This window comes from Cydia fagiglandana, chromosome 6, assembly GCF_963556715.1.
Source record: "Cydia fagiglandana chromosome 6, ilCydFagi1.1, whole genome shotgun sequence".
Lineage (NCBI taxonomy): Eukaryota > Metazoa > Arthropoda > Insecta > Lepidoptera > Tortricidae > Cydia > Cydia fagiglandana.
Window position 1 is genome coordinate 1996522 of NC_085937.1, and position 10115 is coordinate 2006636.

General features: G+C 38.4%; 1 protein-coding gene across 10 annotated transcripts in view; it reads right to left on the reverse strand.

Annotated features, from left to right (window-relative positions):
- The window catches only part of LOC134664917 (disintegrin and metalloproteinase domain-containing protein 11), a 733539-nt gene extending 723967 nt beyond the window's left edge, over positions 1-9572 (reverse strand). For 9 of the 10 annotated variants that reach the window (XM_063521633.1, XM_063521632.1, XM_063521635.1 and 6 more), the window contains exon 1: positions 9334-9572. The gene's annotated coding sequence lies outside the window, so the exon portion shown is untranslated. The remainder of the gene's footprint in view (positions 1-9333) is intronic. The other variant, XM_063521628.1, reaches the window with a different exon arrangement.
- Between the last annotated feature and the right edge of the window lie 543 nt (positions 9573-10115).

The window sequence follows — 10115 nt, forward strand, 5'->3', positions numbered from 1 at the left end:
CACTGCCTGTACTGTCTCTTGAATTTCGGTAGGCGTCAGCGTAAGAATATCATTTTCTTCACTAGAAGAACTCATTTTTATAGCGAGCGTAGATACGCGTTTCTTATATTTTTTAGTCAAACACAATTTACACTATCCAATTCAGTAAGTATTTTCAGATCCCGCCTTTTTTACTTTTTTTACCACTTTAAGAGGCGTTTTTCCGTTAATTGCCTTCAAACCGACTCTAAAATTAGTAGCGCTTTTGCTAAAAAAACCATAAACAGCTACAAAAGTGAAAAACGCCTTAAGTGTGAACTGAATGGATAATTGTTAAAAAAAATGAAGTGAATGGTTTTGTCATTTCTTTTTTTTTTAAACAAGAAATTGGTTTCTATAAATAACCTAATTTTATTTTTGAAGGAAAAAGTTGCGCAAAAAAAGACCTTTTATTGTTTTTTATGTTTTAAATGATACTCATTGCTGTAGCGAACTGTCACCAATGACAGATGATGATAACAATGAAACATTGTAGTAGTGGTGGTTCAGGTGCTACAGCTATTGCCTACTTTCCAGCTTGGTTTTAGACCATCTATTGCCACATTTCCGAACAGTGGCGTGAAAAATGCTTTTTTTTACATTTTTCTTTATTTGTTTTACAGTTTATCACACTTCACAAAATCGAGTGTCTATTATACATAAGTATGTTTTATACATATTAAGTATATAATTCCTTATTTATTTGATTTATTAACAAACGACTATGCAATTGATATCGCTATCTGTATCGGTATCGCCGATTATTTACTTCAAAAATCGGTATCGGTATCGTATGGGCAAAATCGTGTATCGCCCATACAACCATTTCCAGTCGCCGTTACGACGCGGTGTAGACACATCTTGTGTCGACACCGTCTGTTTCGGTCACAATTCCAGTCGCAGAGTCGTCGCCGTGTCGACACAGTTACCAGAAATGGGGAAGGGTCGACACATGACACAAAGTGACATAAAGTGTGGTCGCCGTGTGCACACATTGTTTCGAGTTTGCGACTACTTTATGCCAATATCATTCGTTCATTCGTTCATTTTGTTCCTGTCAAATGGAAACTGTCAGATGGAAAAATAGTTAAATAAAAGTAAGTGACATTAATACGCCATCTCTAAAACGGATTACAAGACGTAATTATATATTGTTTGCATTTATATTACAATAGGACTTAAATTATAATGGGGAATTAAACTGCTCGAGTGATTTGATAAACTAAGTGTAATATAATCAACGCGCCACCACATTGTTTCAGTTTAGCCGGAAATGAAATTGTTTACTTCTCAGTGCCTGTGTTCATAACTATATTATTTGATGCATTTTTAGTACTTCGATGCGTATACTATACTTAAATAACAGAAATAACGCTTTACATACTACGAAACTTGTTAATTATGATGTATAAATATGGTTTAAGGCTGAGAAATATTGCAGTCACAAAGTAGTCGCAAATGTTTCGACTTTGTGTCGACTCTGTGTAGACACATGACACGGGCTGTCAAAAGTAATAACAAAGTTACTGGATTTACAAAATGGCTCCTTGTATTCAGTTGTTTTCAGATATTCTCAAAGTGTAAAAATGCCGTGGTCAGAGATGGGACTTAATAGATTAACTGTTTATTCGACTAATTAATGGAATAAAAAAAGTTAATCCTCAAATTTTAATCGCGATTAGTTTAGTCGACCTAACATAGGTTGAAATTGAATTAATCTGAATATTAATGGAATAAATTATCGATTAAATCTCGGTTGGAAGTTGACAGGGGGCCATTTTTGTACGTAAAAATAATAGAAATGCAGATGGTAGCCAAACACTTTGTCATAAAAGTCGAGATGGGTGCCGATTTATAGGTTTTAGGGAGTGCCGATTTCGAAAATGATGACCATTTTGGAATCCAAAATGGCGGTCATGCACTGTGTCATAAAAGTCGTCATGGATGTCGTTTTATACGTTTTAGGGGGCCCCAATTTTGAAAATGATGACTATTTTGGAATCCAAAATGGCGGCCATGCACTATGCCATAAAAGTCGTCATGGGTGTCGTTTTATAGGTTTTAGGAGGCGCAGATTTCAAAAATGATGACCATTTTGTATTCCAAGATGGCGGCCATGCACTATGTCATAAAAGTCGTCATGGATGTCGTTTTATAGGTTTTAGGGGGCCCCGATTTAGAAAATGATGACCATTTTTAAATCCAAAATGGCGGCCATGCACTATGTCATAAAAGTCGTCATGGGTGTCGTTTTATAGGTTTTGGGGGGCGCAGATTTAGAAAATCATGACCATTTTGGATTCCAAAATGGTGGCCATGCACTATGTCATAAAAGTCGTCATGGGTGTCGTTTTATAGGTTTTAGGGGGCGCAGATTTCGAAAACGATGACCATTTTGGATTCCAAGATGGCGGCCATGCACTATGTCATAAAAGTCGTCATGGATGTCGTTTTATAGGTTTTAGGGGGCCCCACTTTCGAAAATGATGACCATTTTGGAATCCAGAATGGCGGCCATGCACTATGTCATAAAAGTCGTCATGGGTGTCGTTTTATAGGTTTTGGGGGGCGCAGATTTCCAAAATGATAACCATTTTCGATTCCAAAATGGCGGCCATGCACTATGTCATAAAAGTCGTCATGGATGTCGTTTTATAGGTTTTAGGGGGCCCCGATTTAGAAAACGGTGACCATTTTGGATTCCAAGACGGCGGCCATGCACTATGTCATAAAAGTCGTCATGGATGTCGTTTTATAGGTTTTAGGGGGCCCCGCTTTCGAAAATGATGACCATTTTGTAATCCAGAATGGCGGCCATGCACTATGTCATAAAAGTCGTCATGAGTGTCGTTTTATAGGTTTTTGGGGGCGCAGATTTCGAAAATGATAACCATTTTCGATTCCAAAATGGCGGCCATGCACTATGTCATAAGAGTCGTCATGGATGTCGTTTTATAGGTTTTAGGGGGCGCAGATTTAGAAAATGATGACCATTTTGGATTCCAAAATGGTGGCCATGCACTATGTCATAAAAGTCGTCATGGGTGTCGTTTTATAGGTTTTAGGGGGCGCAGATCTATAAATCGACATCCGTGACGACGCAAGTTATCTTTATTTTCAGATCTAACAAATTGCTACAGAATACAAAGGACAAAAAAAGAAGCGAGGAGGTAATGAAACAAGCAAAAATACAGATGATTCCTCGACGCAATTGGATGCTTCTTAAATTGTGTCCAGATTTTTTTGTCATAAAAGTTTTTATTTTTCACATATTACCCTCACAAGTTCCGTGACATTTCGACCTTGTAATTTTTTAAGTAAATGTTTTTGTTTATCTATGAGAATCTCACTAGAATAATATAATCAAGGTATGTTTATATATGATGATTGAAATAGTAACGCAAAAAAAAAATTATATTTGTGTCTTATATTCCTGCCGAAGACTTTTATTTTTCCTTTTCCTTCTACACAAGTTTGGCCAAGTAATAAGAATTTAGGGCTCTTTTATTTTGACTTCTACAACAGTAAAGCTACGAGGCCATGTTTGGTATCGTTTTCGTATAAATTCGCAGTACCAAATTTAGCTACGGTATCACATTGACACCATTCCAAAGTAAAAACATATAAACTTATTAAAATACTTTCTTTTAAACTCCTCTTCACGCTTAAACTGCTGAACAGTTTTAATTTAAATTTAGTACACATATATTTTGACTCCCGAGACAGGACATAATAAGTTATCTCAAAAATCATCCTTTAAAGGTGTGAAATGAGGTGTAGGGGGGAATTCAGAATTGACTTCTTGAAGTTAATACTGTTTAAGTTTAGGTTTGAAGTCATGTTTTTTTATCATTTTTAACTTTTAAATTTTTAAAATTTCATATAAATCGGTTCAGCGGTTATTGATTTCCCGTACTAATTTCCACGCCACTTTTCACACCTTCAAAAGATGATTTTGGTTATAAGATCTATCCTATGTCCTGTTCCGGGACGCAAACTATTTCTATACCAAATTTCAACGAAATCGGTTCAGCGGTTAAGCGTCAAGATGAGTTTAAAAAAACCCGGCCAAGTGCGAGTCGGACCCGCGTATTAAGGGTTCCGTACATTAAGTTCGACTCGCGCTTGACTGCACATTTCTAATAGGTTTTCCTGTCATCTATAGGTCAAGAACTATTTTGTGTATTCAGACGGACAGACATACAGACGCACGAGTGATCCTATAAGGATTCCGTTTTTTTCTTTTGAGGTACGGAACCCTAAAAAGATTTTTTTTAATTTTGTGGAATGGTGTCAATGTGATACCTTAAATGGATTCAGCAACCCAGATTTATACGAAAACGATACCATACACGGCCTAGCACCTTCACTGATGTAGATATATCAAGATAAAATTGAGAGCCCTAAATAAACTTTCAAGAGCGGATATCTCAAAAACTATTCAACATATCGAAAAAATTTACGAATAAACTTGTAACAAATTAAATTAACTTTCATTTTGTATAAATGGCCATGTCGCTAAGATGCATAGTTTCCGAGATATAATCGAAAAACCGGAAAATGGGACCTTCAAACAAAGCCCCCACTCTTCCCCCCGCTCAAGGGCTACGGCCGGGGACTTTTGATATGTTCACCTCCTAACTTGCCCAAACCAAGTTACAGAGTCAAAAATTGTGTTCCGAGCATTTCCCTCTACCACTTTTTGGAGCATTCGTTGGCTGACCTAAGTAGCTTATTGCATTTCTTTAAAAACTTTTCTGTAAAAGGTTGACGGGTGTTGGGTGTTGATAAATATGGTTTTGGTCGATTATTATCATTTGCATCGCCCATGATGACTTACTAGAATTACTTACGAGCACACGAGACACTAATAGTAGTTTGACAAACCTTGGTTTTCAAGAGGTATTTTATATTGACATTTGCTGTCACAAATTTGCTGTCAGATTTAGTCGCAAACCGCACGCAAAGTGCACACAAATGTGTCGACACCTTGTTACGGAAAAGTGTACACACGGCGACGACACTTTGTTTCGAAACAATTCTAGACACATTGTGTGGACTCTGTTACGACACATCTGACATTTAGTTACCACTTTGATGATTCTGCGACTGGAATGGTTATATGGGCGTTACATCCCTAAATTTAATGTTTTTTTTCCTAACCTAATTGAGTGTCCCACTGCTGGGCAAAGGCCTCTCCCCTTGATTTCCACGACTTTGGTGTTTCCTCCGGCCAGTTTTAGAATTATACTCCCAAAGAAATTTAAAGAAGTGTCTGTGTGAAGTTACATTATAATCTATTTAATTCTATCCCATATTAAAATAATGCGAATTCAAACAAAAAACTAAAATGGGACTGAGCACGGCACATCTGCCGAATGCACCCAGAACGCTGGGCCAAAGTAACCACGGACTGGATCCCACAGGATGTATCTCGTGGCAGAGGAAGCCCCAAACGGACCTCGATACATTCTGGCAGCGGCCTGGGCGAAGTGGGCTGTCGGCCTCGCGCCCAAGGGAGACCACGCGCGGGGCCTTCGGACACAGTGAAAGAAAAGGGCCTCGCAGATGCGAGCTCTCCCACGGCTAGATTAGTTCACGTTACGCCACTGCATTGTATGTATATGAGAGTATCTAAGTACATAAGGTAAACAGACCATGTCTTATTGTATTTCACCTTAAGGGCTGAATTCTAATTTATGTAATTAGCGCTAATTAAACACATATCGAGATTGGACATACGAGGCATATAATTGGTCGCATAATTACAAGGCACACTAAACTTGGATAATAATTGAACCATGTTGTAATATAAAGCCTCTATCAGAATTGATCGCACAAACTAACAATAAGTTAAAATAAATATTTTTTTTACAAAAAATCACGTCGGACTTCGACATAACTAACCACTTTGGAAAATCGCACCCCAATTTTTATCGAAAACGCCACAAGACCGATTTATTTTACGTCCCACACTTTTTTTAAAGGGATAAAAAATAAACTGCACGCGGCGAAAAGGGAAACTTTATGACACTTGGCGATACTCGTGTTATCTCGTCGTGTGGCGCCATCTATGGCGGGGCGGCGGAACTAAACAGGCCATTAATAAAAGTCGGCCGCTCTGCCATTTGAAAAGGAATCAATAAAGGACGATTAATCGTGTGTTTAAGATGTTTCCGATAATGCGTATTTTTTTAACGTAAAGTCATTGGCCGTTTGAGTTGTATTTATGAAGTATTTTAAGCTAAATGCGGGCATTGTATTACAACTTTAGGTACTATACTTTCAAGCTTTCGTGCTTATAAAATGGCTTAATATAAATGATATACAATTTAGAACTATTATGTATGTAGTCTAAACAAAAAAATTGCATTTACATATTTTGCAAGAAAAAATATGCTTCAAAAAGCTTGCTTAAAAAGAAAACAGCAACACGTTGTTAGATTTTTCTTAAACACAATAGGAGTGAAAAAAAGTTTTTCCAATATTCAAAGGCTTTATTTTATCAAATTTTTCACTGCACCCGACTGAACATTTCAACTTTCCGAATACCAACTTAGAAACTTAGTTTGAGTTTTAAAAATGTAAACAAATCATAACGAATACGACATATGGTCTCTTTTGGCATACTCATTAGTCAAGGATTCTTAACTTTTTTTACGTCAAATCCTTCTTTACTGCAAAGATACAATGCAAATGATGTTAAAATGAGTTAAAGAGGAAAAGGGAGGACCGACGACCACGTGAATTCGCCTTTTAATACAAACGTAGTCCCATTTCCCTCTCTGGATATTGACATTATGGAAAATATGTTTACATTATTTTATGTACATTAACCATAGCTGGTTTTTTTTCGATTACTTATTTGGTTATATATCTATAGCCCTATAGGCAACAAAAGAATTAAAAACGAAAATCAATTTTCATACAAATTATTAAACTAACTCTTATAATAATTAAAAATTCGAATAATATCAAACGAAGGGCCATAGCTTTAATATATACTGGTATTTACATCAAATTGTGTCAAAATATTTTCAATACCTAATATTGATATCCAGAGAGGAAAATGAGAACTACGTTTGTATCGAAAGGCTACACGTGGCCGTCAACTTATTTTTAATAACGTGTTCAGATCATTTTGGACACCAGGCCCGCTTAAACTTGTTTGTGAACTGTACCGACGAAATCCACGTTTCAACACTTGTCTATTTTAGACACATATTTTAAAAATTTGTATAAAAATTTGTACTTAATAACCTACATTATTATTACTATAATAAGCTATAAGTGGCTTATATTCTAACTATATATTTTACCTAATTGTATTATTATGTGCTGTATGTTTCCCAAATAAATAAATAAATTAAAATATATCTAAAAAATCATAGCTATAGTTAATATATATACATCAAATTATGTAAACACATTTTCCATAATATCAATATCCAGAGAGGAAAATGGGACTACGTTTGTATGAAACGGTCGTCCCTTTTCCTCTTAAACTCATTGCAGTAAGTTTGCAGTGTACCAACGAAATCCACGTGTCAACACTTGTCTATTTTAGACGAATAGTGAATTTGATATCACCGAGGCACTTTCGTTGGCTGCAATTTATAGATTGTTTCAAGTTCGATTCTCGAATGGACCAATTTAGGAAATGGAGTTATATAAAGTTCTTTGAATTCCGGGTCAACTTTGTTTTTGTTTTATATATTATCAGGCTGGACTTCGTGACAGCGGACATGGAAAAGAACAATCTCACCCCTGAGGATGCCGAAAACCGGGCAAAGTGGAGAAGATTAAGCAGGAAAGTGGACCCTGGCGCTAGGCCAGGCGTGACTCACTCCGCGATTCCGTCGCTTTGCTATAGGTAGCTAAAAGTGCATCCGTTCGGCCCCAATTTTGGGGTTTGCCATAAGCCGCGCGTGGCGCTGTCGCCATCTAGCGGACATATCTGTGCTGATCGTAACAGACGCGTTTTGTTAGAGAGTGAGTCTTCTGTACCTAGTACTATTATTTATTCTGTGGCTAGGCCGGGCAAACGCTAGGTTGAAGAAGAAGAAGATAAATATCGGCTCTGGATATATGATCGGTGATCACGTGGTGCTTTCCATAGAAAACGACGCTCCGGAAGCTCCGACCCGGCCCCGGCCCGGTCTAGCGTCAGTCAACCTTAACACAGTTCGCGTTCTAAAGTATCTTTCACACAGGCCGATTCGAACATACGCCTGACATCAAACCGATATTTTAGTCATATGGGATGATGATGTTTGATAAAAACTATCCTATGCCTTTTCTGAGGCCTCAAACTATCTCCATACCAAATTTCATCTTAATCGGTTCAGCTGTTTAAGCGGTAACAGACAGACAGAGTTACTTCCGCACTAATTATATAAATAATTACTTAATTAGTAGGTATTACGCATTGGAATCTATGGTCTATAGGGTATGGTCTATGGACACAGTAGTGCCTACGCCAAATCAAAGACAAATGCACAGCCGAAACATCCTTTTCTTAAAGTCATTAAGGCCATTTTCGATTGTACATTTGTCAGGATTGGAAATGTAGACCCGAATACGATAGCTTAAAAACGTAATTTCTGTTAGGAAAGTCCAATGATTCTGGGTTTTCGCAGTAGCATAATGTTCTGTTCACATATTTTCCTCTGTAGATCTTGACATTATGATAAATTAATAGCTATGCCTCTTTGTTTGACCATTTCGATGATTTTATTATAACGTTAGGAGGAAAAAACAAATTCCATACACTTTTTTAAACTACGTTTGCATGGAGCGGAGAACACGTAACTGCATCCCCTTTCCTCTTAAGACTGCTAAAACCGTCTCTTTCACGCTTGGGCAACTGTCAAATCTGTCACACTGGTCACACATCCCAATCAGCTGACACTCAAACCCCACAAAATAATGCCATATACTTCCACGAAACATACCAGAGGTTAGTCTAAACAAATAAGGTTCTCCGAACGGAATTTATTATGTATCTCCGGGAAACCGTTTCATCAAATAGTCATTTCTCATTTAGGTTGTGTGTAATGGATTCTTGATTAGCCGTGCTGTATATATAATCTATAACTGAAGCTATATTGATCATCTATATGAAATACTACGTTGATGGGAACGTGATGTGTATGAAAGTAATCCTGATTCGAAAGAGGTTATGTATCTTTTTATCACTCTTAAGGAAAACTCTTCAGTCAAAAAGGTTATACGATCTCCTTAACCTGCCGTTTTCAGGCTGACATCTCGTCAGCAGCCGAGCGCATGACAATAACACCCATGCTTACCACGTACCTATGAAAGCAGCATTCGCATTACAACCGGTACAGGTTCCCCAAGGCACATGATGAGTTGACCCTGTTACACACACATGTCACTGACCTCTGGTCTCTTCACAGCGCGGAAGCGCGTGCAGGCAGCATGGCCAGGCGATATCGACCGTGCGCCGGCTACCGCCGCCCAGCGACTGACGCGAGAGCGGTGCGCGCGCAGGCTCCGGCGCTGCCCCTCCCCGCCGCGCTCACCCTCCCCCCTCTCCCGCCCTGCGCCGGGGACGCCCGCCTCGCCGCACGGTGCTGAAAATTGTCCAAGTTTGCACCTCAGCGATTACCGTGTATGGGGGTTGGTAAACTTTCTTTTGGCTGAACGTAACTAATTGGAAAAATCGCAACCACATAAAAATTAAATAAAAGTAAGAAATCCTATGTTTTAGAAAATTTTGATGTATATGATGTGATAAATAAGCATTCCTTTTATTAGTAGCTTAATACAGAAATATAACATAAAAATATTATGGTCCTTTGAACCGGATCATTGTTTAAGAAACTGTTACTCAGTTGTAAATAAAGTCTATCTAAGGACATAGTCGACATAGAACCTCTTTTTCATTTCATACGCTCATCGAGCATGCTTTACAAAAATAGCCCTTTTAAGCAGGCTCCCCTACCAGCCGGCGAGCCTCCGCTCCCGTGTTTGTTTTCGGCCGCGGCCGCGGCGCTCTCGGCACCGCGTGCCCGCCCGTCGCCATGACAACGCGCCCCAGACGCCGCCGAACTGGCCCGAACATCTCCGAACTC